The sequence below is a fragment of the Eulemur rufifrons genome, chromosome 7, assembly GCF_041146395.1.
Source record: "Eulemur rufifrons isolate Redbay chromosome 7, OSU_ERuf_1, whole genome shotgun sequence".
Classification (NCBI taxonomy): Eukaryota; Metazoa; Chordata; class Mammalia; order Primates; family Lemuridae; genus Eulemur; species Eulemur rufifrons.
In genome coordinates, this window is record NC_090989.1 from 183,735,670 (window position 1) to 183,749,737 (window position 14,068).

Genomic DNA, 14,068 nt, shown 5'->3' on the forward strand with positions numbered 1-14,068 from the left:
TGTGGGGGAAAAAAACATTATTTTTAATTTGAAACGGAGACTTCCAAAAGAAGTTTAGTCTGACTCTGCCTGCTTTGCATTATGACCCTAGAGCCCCACGAAATAAAAACTCACTATCTTCAAAGTTACTTCAAGATGAAGGGTCCCTCAATGGGGAGCCTTAAAAGCCTTGTCCAAGGGATAGGATGCATCCCTTTGGGGCTGGCTGGCATCCCGAGTTGTTTGAGCAAGTTAAGGTCATAGCTTAGAGTAGATCCATTCCCTGGGCCGTAGCAACCATTCCTTGGGGGAATGGCCTCTTCTCATTCCATGTGCTTCTGCTGTGGTTGCCAATCATGAGAACCTGTCCCTGGGCCAAAAGATGGGCAAGTAATCCAGGACTGGTCAGCTGCACCCCAGCACCTTAGTTACAGTGATTAATAGCTCGGAGAAGAGTATGGGACCAAAGCTGGGCCAATCAGGCTTCTATCCTGATATTTTATTTGTAGGTGCCAGGAGATATTTTACTTATTTATGAGTGCTCTTATTTTTCCCGGGATCCTTTGGACAGGATGATGTAAATATGCACCTGGCTGTAACCAGCAACCAAAAGAGTCCAGATTATTGCAGTCGGCAACTGTGCCATTCCACAGCGTGAGCTGCAGGCAGAATGAGAAGCCTTCACCTTTGCTTCAGGGTCCTTTAAGGAGATCTTTTGGCTCCTGGCTGCTCTGGTTCTAAATTGTAGGCAACATCTTATGCCACACACCAAACTCTATTCTGTAGGTCACATGGCACACATGCAGCATCCACGCCCCTCTGCCAAATGTCTTCTTTGCTCAAGGCCCTGCTCTCTCATTGGTCTTTAATTCTTTCCACAGCCGTGGAAGACCAACCGTGACAAGACCTTGCCTTGAACAACGTGCGGTGGCACAGCACTTCCCAAACGTCACACTGGTTGCCTTACATCCCCCTTAAAAGTCCTAAAAGCACAGCTCTCTGGGTCCCACTCCCAGGGGTTTTGACAAGAGAATCTGTACATTTAACAAGCCACCCAGATCATCTGAATGCTGGTACCAGTTTGGAAAACACTGCAGCGGCAGGGAGGGATATCAGGATGAATGTGGCTTAAGGCTCTCTCTCAGGCAGCATTTAAATTAGTGCGGAAGATGAAGCAACTCAACTAATTATACTGTGCAGGAGGAATCGGGGAGGGGCCCAAGAGAATGTTTTGTGCTGAGTGCTCGTGGGTTTTCCCTCTTAGTTATCAGGCCCGCTTTGTGTCTCAAAACAGGGCCTTCCGGGGAAGAACATGGTCGTGGCAAGTCCATGTTGGAGATTTGGGGAAATCAGACCATTTAGGGAGCTACGGTTGGTGCCTTTTATGGGAAGCAGGGGTGGGTTGGAGGAGCATTGTGTGTGTGTGTGTGTGTGTGTGTGTGTATTGTGTCATAGGGTGCTGTGTGTATGCTGTGAGTATTGTGTGGTGTGTGTGTGTGTGTGTGTGTGTGTGCTGTTTGTGTGGTATGTCTGCTGTTTGTGTGGTGTGTGTACTGTGTTGTGGGATATGTGTGTGTAGTCTTACCTAGGGCTCCTGGCCTGCACGTGTTCACCCAGCCTTTCGGAACTATGTTCTTGGCAAGCAACAGAATGTTTGATGAAGCCAAATAAAACTCTAAGTGACATTTTCATCAGATGCCATTTGTGACAACTTTGTGGACAAAAAGCACAGTGCCTTGTAGTTGTACTAACTGTAGTTTACTGGCCACCCATTACATGTTAGGGAACATAATAGCTGCTTAACATTTATTCTCATTTGATCCTATGAGAATGCCATGAAATTAGAACTATTATTTTACAGATGGAGAAACAAACTTAGAGGGCTTAGTACACCATTTGTTTGAAATTTTTTTTAAAGTGTTTTTGTGAGTGATCCTTAATAGATATTATAACGAAATGTTTATTAAGTTGCAAGATTTTTCCTCAAATACCATTTATTTGATGAATATTTATTGAGCATCTATTATGTGCATAGTACCTACTAGGTGTTATAGGAAAGATTGAAAAATATCACAAACAACTCTTCTCCCTAATGAGCAGCTAATATGATTTGGAGGTAAGATAATCAAAAGATATTTTTCTGAGCTGTTTTCCCTGTGTTGCTCTTTTACAGCAATTATCAAATTATGTTTGGACTGACAATAATTGTGCAAGTCTCTGTTGCTCCTTAGCCCCTTAGGGGTAAGGAATTTCATTTTACTCACCTTTGTATTCCTAGCACATAGTAAGTGCTAAGTCAATGCTGATTGAATCAATAACTGATAAACTGGAATTTGGAGGGTGTGAATAAACGTTCCAATCCTTCCCTTATTCGAATGCTAGAGGGCTTAGTGCAACTTGCAAACGAATCTAAACCGAGAACAGAAGAAAACTTTGCAAAATAATGAGTATATTCCGTACACAACCATTCGAGGTATTTCTTAACCAACATCCTCTCATGTCCCATGAGCTGTTAATAAGTATTTCTTTAAAAAGAAAAAGGAATTTCCACAGTTCAGTACAGCTGGAAAATGCAGGGTTAGACAGGATTACAGGATTTCCTTACTGCAGGAATTCTCAGAGCCTGTAATAGACTGGTGTGCACTATGTATAAACCAGAAGATGCAGGGACTTTGAAGGACATACTGTATATGGTGAGTGATATTTTCCAAATTTATTTGACAGAGGACACTTTGGGACAGGAGTGGAGGGAGTAGAGGAAAGAATTGATGGCAGGGCCAGGACTAGAATAAGGTGAGGCACCTAGAGCACAAATGTTAAGAAAGCACCACTTACACGAAAGCACTCAAACAACCCTGAGCTGCGGGCCTTCTTAAATGCTGTACCCTTGCAAACGAATCTTGCCTCATCCCAGGCCCAGAGCAGAAATAATACCTAACACCATCCCCAAAACAAATATTCCATAAACCCAACTGGGCACATGTTCTGTGGCCACTCCTCATTTACAGTATTTAGCGAGGGGTAATCATTTTGAAGACAACAACACACATTTCTGAATCATTTTTTTCCCATTTTGTAGTGATTCTGGCTCAACTTGAGAGTTGTGGACTCCTTTCCTGCCCCTGCTCCCGAGGCAGAACGTTCTACGGAGGTCCGGCCAAGGGCGCAGGAACCCCAGATGGTGTTCTGAGCGGGGCCAGGCTGCCTTTTCAAACTGGTTCAGAGAAAGGAAGTCCAAATAGAACTCATTTGTTCCACACACCAGAAGAAGTTGCTAGTTGCTCAATTTCCTTCATTCTTGAAAACAACAGAGACTAACGAAAGTCAATAAAGGAATCCCTAATGACCAGGACAATGTATGGCACTCAATAAGTTTAATGAAAGAATGGGTGGAAGAGGAGCCAGGGAAAGAATCCCAGGATTAACAGATGGGAATCAGAGTGAGGCCCCTGACCTCCCCCACCTCTCTCTCTTTTTTTTTTTTTTTCCTTTTTTCTTTTGTTCCTTTGCACCAGGGCAAGAACTGACTTCTCTTTAGAGTCTCTCCTCCGAGCCGGATGTTCTGCTTAGATCTTTGGATTTTTCCATTTGTACAGTCTCCTCATTAATGTCCCTCCCAACAGAAAGTCCTGTTTGATCTCAGAGCTAATGACTAAAGCTGGGTGGGGCAAAAGGCCTGAGAAAAAAAGTGTTTGTTCAAGAAAGCGTGTACACTCTGCAAACTCACAAATTTTTTTTTTTCCCTCGTCCATTTTCTTTTTTCCGGTTTCTTTTAAATCCATAAAAACAATCATCTTGAAGGGTTTATAATGGCGAATGCTCAGGGGCACTTGGTATACTCACGAGTTTAGTGTCTCTTTACCTCTTGGCAACTCTCCCCCCACCCCCTTTTAAGTGAAAATATTTCAGGGTAAAGGCAATCTAAATAAACATAGTAAAATATATGGCGTTTGAACACTACATTGGCATGATAACCATGCCCACTTAGATGGCATGCGGAAATATTGGATAATAAAGCTTCATTGGTTTGGTCATTATCTAATTAGACTCTATCACAAGCAACTGATACTAAAACACTCTAGTTCTACATTATAGTCCAGTCCACAAAAGAATTAAAAAGCTGCAAGGGCATATTTCCAGAATTAAAATGGTTCCCCATATTTACTAAATATCCGTATATTCCCTAGGCAATTGTTCCCTGAGAACTTGCATCAGAAATTTAACACCCCAGGTCTAGAAAGCTGAAAGGACCTCGTCTGACTCATTGGTATAAAGGGAGACTTACGCCTGCACTGTCCCATGAAATTATCAATCTGTCTTGCCCCTCATAAATTTGCAAATATTCCTTCTCTTTTTGGTATTGCATTTCATCAGATCAGAGCCTTTTCAGTAACAATACCTATTTTCCCTTCATGACAAAACATTTCAACTAGCACTTCAGATGTTTGTAACACATGCAATAATTTCTATAATCAAGTGGTTGAATCTGTGAGGATCCATGCAATGTACCACGTCCTTCAAAGTCACTAAACCTGACCCTCCAAACTGCAGACACTGGAGGTCCAAAGCTACCAATTTTACTTGCTGCTTCTGCATTTTATCTTTCCATGTTTTTCAGAAACACTTTCACTGCAACTCAGAGAAGCAGAGAAGAGGACTCAGAACAACTTTTGGGGTAAGAAGAACCCTAGATTCTACTCCTAAACACTCGATGATGGGGAAAAGCACTGAACTTACCAAAAGCTCCATGAAGCAAATATTTTCTACCTCTGCAGGATGTTGTTGGCATAACATGAAGGTTGTAGATAAAGGCCTCCTCCAGTTCTTCTGCCAGGACAAAACCTCTTAGATGAAGAGGGGGAAAATGCCCATTGGGTTTGGGTTGGCTTGGTTGTAGAAGGAGGTAAACGGGGTGCACCATGTGGGTTACTTTGCTGCCTCAGTTCTGGAGTGACACTGCATCTTAACCCTTGAGGATCAGGTCTCTAGTCCAAGAGAGTCAGTTTTTAATTGGTCACACCGTTGTGCATGGCTGGCCATCCCCAGCTGATTTCAATGTGGTGTCAGATGTTCTAAGAATTCGTTATTAATATGATAATGAAAACCTGGCTCAGGTAATGAATTAACTTGGCGTAACTTCTCCCATGCTGTGATGGTATTTGCCCCCTCTCCGGCCTTCCTAAATTACCATAGGTGGTTAGGTGTCTGGGTTTCAAAGGGTATTCCTATAGGTGAAGTGAATTCAGGAAGTGGAATAATCAACATACATTCTGCACTACGAAGGCAATTGGAGTTAACTGACAACACGTGCTAATGTACCAAAAACCAGGTATTACCGACTATTAATAAAACTGCAAATAATCCAGCCCTTGGCTACCACCACAATCTCATCTGGTGTCACTCCCTCTATATTCACCACCCTCAGGTCACACTGGTCTTGTATCTGGTCCAAGAACATGCCAAGCCCCTTCCCACCTCAAGGCCTTAGCCCTTTCTGTCCCTTCTACCTGGAAGACCTCCTGGCTTTAGTGCCTGGCTCCTTCTCATTCCTTGGGTCTCAGCCTAAATATTCCATTATCAGAAGGGCCTTGTGGCCTCCTAACCCCTCATCGCGTTAATTTCTATCTCAGTACCTGTTCGTTTCCTTCACTGCGGTCATCATGTTCAGAAATTAATTGATTTGGGCCAGGCGAGGTGGCTCACGCCTGTAATCCTAGCATTCTGGGAGGCCGAGGTGGGAGGATTGCTTGAGCTCAGGAGTTCGAGACCAGCCTGAGCAATGAGCAAGATCCCACTGCTGCTAAAAATAGAAAAATTAGCCTGGTGCGGTAGCGAGTGCACCTGTAGCGAGTAGCGAGTAGCACCTCAGCTACTCCGGAGGCTGAGGCAGGAGAATCGCTTGAGTCCAGGAGTTTGAGGCTGCAGTGAGCTACGATGATGCCACTGCACTCTACCCAGGGCAACAACAGAGTGAGACTCCGTCTCAAAAAAAAAAAAAAAAGGAAATGGAATTCCCCTCCTCACTCCCCACCCTCCCTTCATATTAAAAACAAAAGAAATTAATCCATTTTGTTTATTTGTTTACTCATCTTATTGTGTGTCCCTCCTGCCTCTGGGAGGTTAGACATCGTATTTGCCTTTCCAGTACCAAGCACAATGCCAAGCACAGGAGGGCATTTATGGATTAAACTGTGTCCCCCACAAATTCTAGTGTTGAAGCCCTACCCCACGGTGTGATGGTGTTGGAGACGGGATGTTTGGGAGGTGATTAGGTTTATATGAAGTTATGAGGGTGAGGCTCTCATGCTGGGATGAGTGTCTATATAAGAAGAGACCCCAGAACTCATCTCTGCTGTGTGAGGACACAAGGGGACGGCAGCCGTCTGCAAGCCAGAAAGACCGCACCCGAACTGGAGCACGCTGGCACCCCGGTCTCAAGCTTCCTGCCACCGGAATTATGAGAAAATAAATTTCTGTTGTTTAAGCCACCCAGTCATGGTATTTTCTTATGGCAGCCAGAGCTAGCTAACACAGCATTTAATAAATCTTTGTTGAATGAATGAATATATAATCCCCTGTATGGAATCAAGACTTTGTCTGTCATCTGAGTGGTCCTAGGTGATTTTTAAACTGTTAGCCAGCATTTCACACTTTGTTAGACCATTGTGATGTGTAGCTTTATTAAACACAATTTATCCATTTTTCTTGCTACTCTTGTCACAATCCCTATTATTGCTAAACTGTATTGACAGGGACATCTAGGCAAAGTCCTGGGCACAGCTGGCCACCAGATCCGATATCTTAACCAACCAGCTCATCTGTCAAATAGCTTTTTTTTTTTTTAAATACTGGCCAATTGTTTGAGTTGTTCAAAAGTTTTAGCACCATGTAGCCTAAGTCACAAAGTTCTGAACACCTCCATGGAACTGCATGATCCTTTGTGTAATAAATTTATACAAGTTAATTCTAAAAATGTCCACGAATTTTCTTAGATTCTAAGAGATGATGCTTTAAAAATGGGTGTAGTCATTTTGTTTTCACGCTGGTCACAATTCTTACGAACATGATTTCATATTCCTCAGAATCATCTATTATCTTTTTATATAACTAAAATCTGTAACTTAAATTTTCCTTATTTATTGGGAAAAAAGATATTAGGTTATTCTGGGCTACTTTACCATGTTGGGGAAGATCAATTTTATCTTTTTCTGGGCAAAAAAATTCAAAACTCCTAAATTGTTTCCTTGCTGCTGGTCCCAAAGAGCAATCGACAATCTGTATATGAAACATCCAGTCTTAGAACCTGAGTTCACCTTCAGTACATTTTAGAGAAGCTTCTAATTATGCTACTAACGTCCAAATTACATCTATGTGACCATATACTAAGCAAACACTGGCATTCTATTAATAAAAATAAACAGTATTAACAAACCTTAATTTTCATTAACAAACCTTAAGTCATTACTCTATGCCAGGCACTGTGATAAGTATTTTAAATAATTTAATTTGATCCTCACAATGATCCTAGGAAGTAGGATCATTCTACAGGTAACCCATTGTACAGCTAAGCAAACTGAGGCTTTAAATAAGAAAGGGGCACTGCTAAGAAAACTAATAGTGCTATAATGACTGAATAAACTTGGTTGAAGTACTTACGAGAATAAATTATTTTCCAGTTAAAATGCCCATGTTTGTATGCAAGGAACATGATAATTTTGAATAAGCCTTATCTACTCATAAAACAGTTGCCCTAAGGGAATAGCATGCAATAATCTGTTAGCCTAGTTTAAGTTACTCATATGCTTCAAAGTAATAAAATTGCAAGCTCAATGGTGGTATAATCATGAAAAATTTTGTTTGCAAAATATGTGTTTGGTAGAGAACGTTCAGTAAATGTTTATGATTAAATAAATGAATGCAATCCCTTAAATCTTCTTTAATTAGATGTCACCAAAGTTTTAGACTACCTCTCTCTGTGTTTCTTTGGTAAAGTTTCAGCAAATTGAATCTTGATCTTCTGCCGGTTTATAATCATTTCCCAAATTTCTCCATCCTTTCTTCCTAACAAGGTGGCCTGAACCCTAATCATCTCTGTTTGCAATTAGCACTGCCTTGCTAAGCCCAGAAAATGATGGGAAATTTATTTTCTCATCTATGGATGCATTAATTAGTTCTGTAATGAATGTAGGACTAATAGCTATCACAACTGCAAAATTCCAATTGCTAAGTCTCTTCTGGCAAAACAAACAAACTTGGCTATTAGAAGGAAAAAAGGGTGGTGGAATTCAAGTGCTAATTCATAACCACCCCATGAATATTTTCTGCGATTGTCCGTGCTGCCAACACTCTTGTAGATAGCCAAACTCTTGGCAGCTCCCTAAGGCTACCCAACTGCTCTCCATTGTCTGTTCCCACCCTTCCCTCCCTACAGCGTTGCACACGATGACTTCAGGGAGGCCTGGGAGTAGAGCCCTCTAAGGCCTGGTGCTGTATGGCGATGAACTGCCCCAGCCCCTGCTCCTAGAACGGCAGATGCCCACTTCAAGAAAAACTTAAGCCACGTCCAAAGAAGCCAGTTTGATGAACTATAGGCCTACCTTTCACTAGATTTCCTCAACATTAAAATATCACTTTTCTCTGTACTTTGTGTGACTGTAAGCCACATTCTAGCTGCTTCTTGGGTGTTCTGAATTATTGGTTTTATTTAGTTAATTCAGTTAAAATATTTTCTCTGTTTCCTTCATACTATAAATTCATCTTAGCACAAATGATTACGTTCCATTGCTATGATCCACCTAAAAATGAAGGTGAGCATAGTATAGGACCTCACTAGTCGTAGATCATAAGCATCATCTAATTGTTGTTAGAAATGCAGACTCTCAAGCCCAACCCCAGACCCACTAAGAGAGAATGTGAATTTCAACAAGATGCCCAGGTGATATGCATGTAAGCTGTGAGAATGACGGCTGTAAGAGGCAGATTAGGGAGTGGGACATTATCCAAAGAAGAAAATAACACACTTTAGCGCACTACCCATTCTATCCAATCTCTGAAAATAAATGTCACTTGCTAGGTGCCCAGAGCATCTCTTCTTTGCTTTACTCTTTATGCAAGTGTGTGTGTGTGTGTGTGTGTGTGTGTGATTAGCACCTCAGCACCTGTTTGATAGACTAAAATCCAAACCTTTACCATCCTGTATATATATGTATATACTTATATATACATATATATATATATTTTGGCTTCTTGGTGGACTTTACTGTGGGAGGCGGAAGGATATCTATGTGCACGTGGCCGAAGCACTCTCTGCCCGAGGTCCAGGAACTTTTTTCCCCTAGGTGGAAGAATAAGGGACTGGTTCTCCTTTTGTAGCCCAGGAAACAGGTCTTCAGCACGACCGTTTTTTTTTTTCCGATGCCTGGCTTCAGCCTTTGAATTTTCCATTCCTGTATGATTGGTTTCTTCCTTCTGTTTCCTACATATCTTTTCATCTCTAGTGAGAGGCAGTTCGCTGGAGGATTTCTACTTCCAGGTCAGATGTATAGGTTACGAGAGACTGTTGTTCTAACCCTAACAACCAAAAAAACAAGGCAGCTAAGCTCAAAATAATTTATGTTTTAAACCCATCAGAGAACTGAGGGCACAAAGAAACCCAAATGAAGCAAACTCAAGAAAGTGGCAAGCTCTACGTGGGAGAGGAGAGACCCATGGTCATTTTCACCTCTGGTAAAGGAAGGAGAGTTTGTAAGCAGCTGGGATGAGGGGAACTCAGCTTAAATTTTGACAAGCTCGGAGTGGCTGCCCGTGGGCCGACGAGCCCCACCCACACAGCGAGCCTGCACCTGCCTGCCTCCTCTCTCCCAGGAGTCCTTGCACAGTGCTGGAAATAGTTCATCAACGTTGAGGGCAGGAGAGAAAGGCTAAGGGAAACGCCCTGAGGCATTTTGGGGCTTCACAGAGTCTAGGAGGTTGCTAAGGCCAGAGAGGAGCAGAAGGGCTAAAAGAGCTCTCTCCAGAGGTGCTGAAAGGAGGCGACAAATGGCAAAGAGAAATCAAAAAGCTATTGGCTGGGCTGTAAAGCAGGATGAGATCTCCCACAGTTCTGAAACCTGTGAACTCACTTCTGAAACACAGTCAGATCTCAAGAATCTCACCAGTGCTCAGATACCCAGCTCTGCTCAAGGCAAATTTCTAATCCCACCCTTAAAATATTTGAAAGTGGTAGTGTTAGCTGGGCATGGTGGCACGTGCCCCTAGTCCAGGCTACTCAGGAGGAGGATTGCTTGGGCCTGGGAGATTGAGGTTGCAGAGAGCTACATGGGCACCAGGGCACTCCAGCCTGGGCAATACAGTGAGACCCTGCCTCACCAAAAAACAAAACAAACAAACAAACAAACAAAAAACCGAGAAAGCAGTAGTGAACTGAATCAAAGTAAAACCACAATAATGTCCAGACCCAGATCAATTACAGCTCAGATTGACTTAGCCCCTCACAGAAAAAGGGGCTTGCTCTTTTTGTAGAGGTAAATATTATTTGCTTTGTATTTATTCTATTTTTCTTTCATACAAAATATTCAGTATACAATGTTAAAAAATCCAAGACCTGTGGAAATGCAAGAAAATGTGCCTCTTGGTTAAGATAGAAAAGAATCAATAGAATTGGATCCAGAGCTACCTTAAAAGTTGAAATTATCAGACTGAGATATTAAAATAAAAAATAGCTATAATATAAAAATGTTAAAGGATCTTATGGAAAGGAGGATGATATTCATAAAGAGATTGGAAATTTCAACAAAGTGGTGGGAACTATAAAAAAAGGACCATATGGAAATGCTATAAATGAAAAACACAATCTCAAAAATAAATTCATTAGTAGCACCTTAGTAGCAGACTCAAAAGCAGAGGAAACTGAACATCTGACGGTATTTGGGCTAATTTCAAACAACCCAACATATGTGTAAATGGAATCTCAAAAATAAGAGAGACAACATGGCAGAAGAAATCATTAAAACTTTATTGGCCAAGACTTACCAAAATTGATGAAAGACATCAACTCATAGAACCAAGAAACTCAACACACTCACAAAGCAGAATAAATACAGAGAAATCAGCACCTGAACAAATCACAGTCGTAAGCGGTAAACGTGAAAAGCAATCAAAGGGGGAAAAAGATATAAATATAAGGGAATAATGATACAAATAACACATGACTTTTCACTAGAATTAATGGCAGCCAGAAGACAATAGAACATCTTTAAAGGGCCAAGAGAAAAACAGTGTCAAACTAGACTTCCATACCCAGTGAAAATATACTTCAAAAATGAAGGTGAAATAAAGTTATTTTGAGATAAATAAAAGCTGGGAGAATTCATCTCCAGTAGACCCACACTACAAGAAAGGCTAACATAAGTTTTTCAGACCGAACAGAAAGGATACCAGAAGGAAACCCAGATCTGTAGGAAGAAGTTAAGAGCTCTAGAAAGAATTTTTTAAAAAAGGGTAAATGTTAAAGATCTTTTACAAAGTAATATATCTATATCTCTATCTTTATTTATCTATGGGTGTGTGTCTGTATAATATTCTAAAAGATCACTGTTTAAAGCAAAATCCCCAATATATTATCAGGTTTATAATATATGTAAATGTAAAAAATAAAATGTCAGATAACAAGAACACAAAGAGTTGGGGGTAGGAGGAGAAATAGAATTATACTGTTGTCAAGTTCTTACACAGTCTGTGAGGTTGTATAATAATTTTTTTTATTATTTGAAAGTAAACTGTGATAACTTAAAGATGTGCAGCATAATTTCTAGAGCAATGGTTCTCAAAGTTTGGTCCCCAGACATACATCACCAACATCATCTGAGAACTTACTAGAAATGCACATTTTTGAGCAGTATCACAGACCTCCCAAATAAAAAGCTCTAGGGATGTGGCCCAGAAATCTGTGTCTTCTGGGCCATAAGAGCACCTGGTGGTTCTAATGTATGTAAAGTTTAAGAACCACTGCTCTAGAACAGCCACTAAAAGTACATAACAAAGAAATGTAGCTGAAAACAAGAGATAAATGGACTGATTAAAAAATGCAATACACCCGAAATGAGACAGGAAAGTAGAAGGAGAAACAAAGAATAAATGGGATAAGTAGAAAACAGATACCAATATGGGAGAATTAAATGCAGATTTAAACCTATATTGGTAATTATATCAAATATAAATATATTAAACACTTCAATTAAAAGGCAGATATTGTCAGATTGTTATAAAAGCAGGATCCAACAATAGGCTATTGACAAATACAAAATTCAATTATAATGACACAGTTTGAAAGTACAAGGGTAAAAAATATATACCACATAAATATTAAGTATAAGAAAGGTAAGGTTATATTATTAATAATATCAAAGTAGACTTCAGAATCAATATATTACTGGAGATAAAGAGGGAAAGTATTAATAATGAAAGGAAAAATCATCAAGAAGATCTATCAGTCCTAAATATATATGCAACTAAGAATAGAGTTCCAAAATGTATAAAGCAGTTGGGTGTGGTTGCACTTTCCCAGCACTTTCGGTGTCTGAGGCAGGAGGATTATGTGAGGCCAGGAGTTTAAGACCAGCCTGAGCAACATAGCAAGACCCTGTCTCTACAAAAACCAAAAATTAGCTGGGTATGGTGATACATGCCTGGCACATGCCTGTAGTCCTAGCTACTTAGGAGGCAGGAGGATCACTTGAGCCCAGGAGTTGGAGGTTGGAGTGAGCTTTAATCATGCACTCCAGCCTGTGTGATATAGTGAGACCCCATTTTTTTTTAAAATGCATAAAGCAAAAATTGACAGAAATGGACAAATTATAATCATAGTTGAAGAGATTTCAACACTCCTGTCTCAGTAATAGGACAAACTGCCAAAAAATCAGCAGAGATATATTTGAGTAACACTGAAAATCAACTTGACCAAATTGATTTTATAAAATACCCAACAAATGCAGAATGCACATTACTTTTAAACCCTCATGGAACGTTCATCCTGACAATGAAAGAAGTTTTAATAAATGTCAAAGAATTAAAATCTAATGCAGTGTGTCTTCTGACCCAATAGTAATACATAAGAAATCAATAATAAAAAGATACCTGGCACTACACTCTATTTAAGCAGCTAAAATTAAAAATAATGGCAATACCAAATGCTGGTGGGTATGTGGAGAAACTAGATCTCTCATACATTGAAATTGGGAATATAAAGTGGCACAGCTACTCTGGAAAATTGTCAGTGTCTTAAAAAAATAAACATACATTACCAAATGACTCAGTAATTGAACTCCTGAGGATTTATTTCAGAGAGAAGAAAACTTATGTCTATACAAAAATGTGTACACAGATGTTCATAGCAGGTTTGTTTTTAGTAGCCAAAAATTGGAACAACTCGAACGTCTTTCAGTGGGTAAATTATTAAACAAATTGTGGTACACCCATATCTTGAATACTACGGATTAAAAAAAGAAACTTTCTGTTGATACACAAAACCACTTAGATGAACCCCAAGAGAATTATGCTGAGAGAAAAAAAAGTCAATCTCAAAAGGTTTTTATAGTGTATGATTCTATTTATATAACATTCTCAAAATGATAAAATTACAGAGACGGAAAATAGATTAGCAGTTGCCAGAGCTTAGGGATGGGTGAGCAGAAGGAATGGGGTAGCATGAGGGAATTTTGTTGTGATAGAACCATTTTGCATCTTGATTGTGGTGGTGGTTACACTAATCTACACATGTGATAAAACTGCAGACACACATACAAGTGAATGCATGTAAAACTGGAGATATATGAATAATGCCTGCAGATTGTACCAATGTCAATTTTCTTGTTTTGGCATTGTATTATAGTCATGTAAGATGTTCCCATTGGGGAAAACTGAGTGAAGGATACATGGAACTTCTCTGTACTATTTTCACAATTTCCTGTGACTTTATGATTATTTCAAAAGAAAAATAAAAAGTTACCTAGAAATTCACAAATACTTGGAAATTAAACAACACTCTTTTAAATAACCCATAAATCAAAGAAAAATCACAAAAATAACAGAA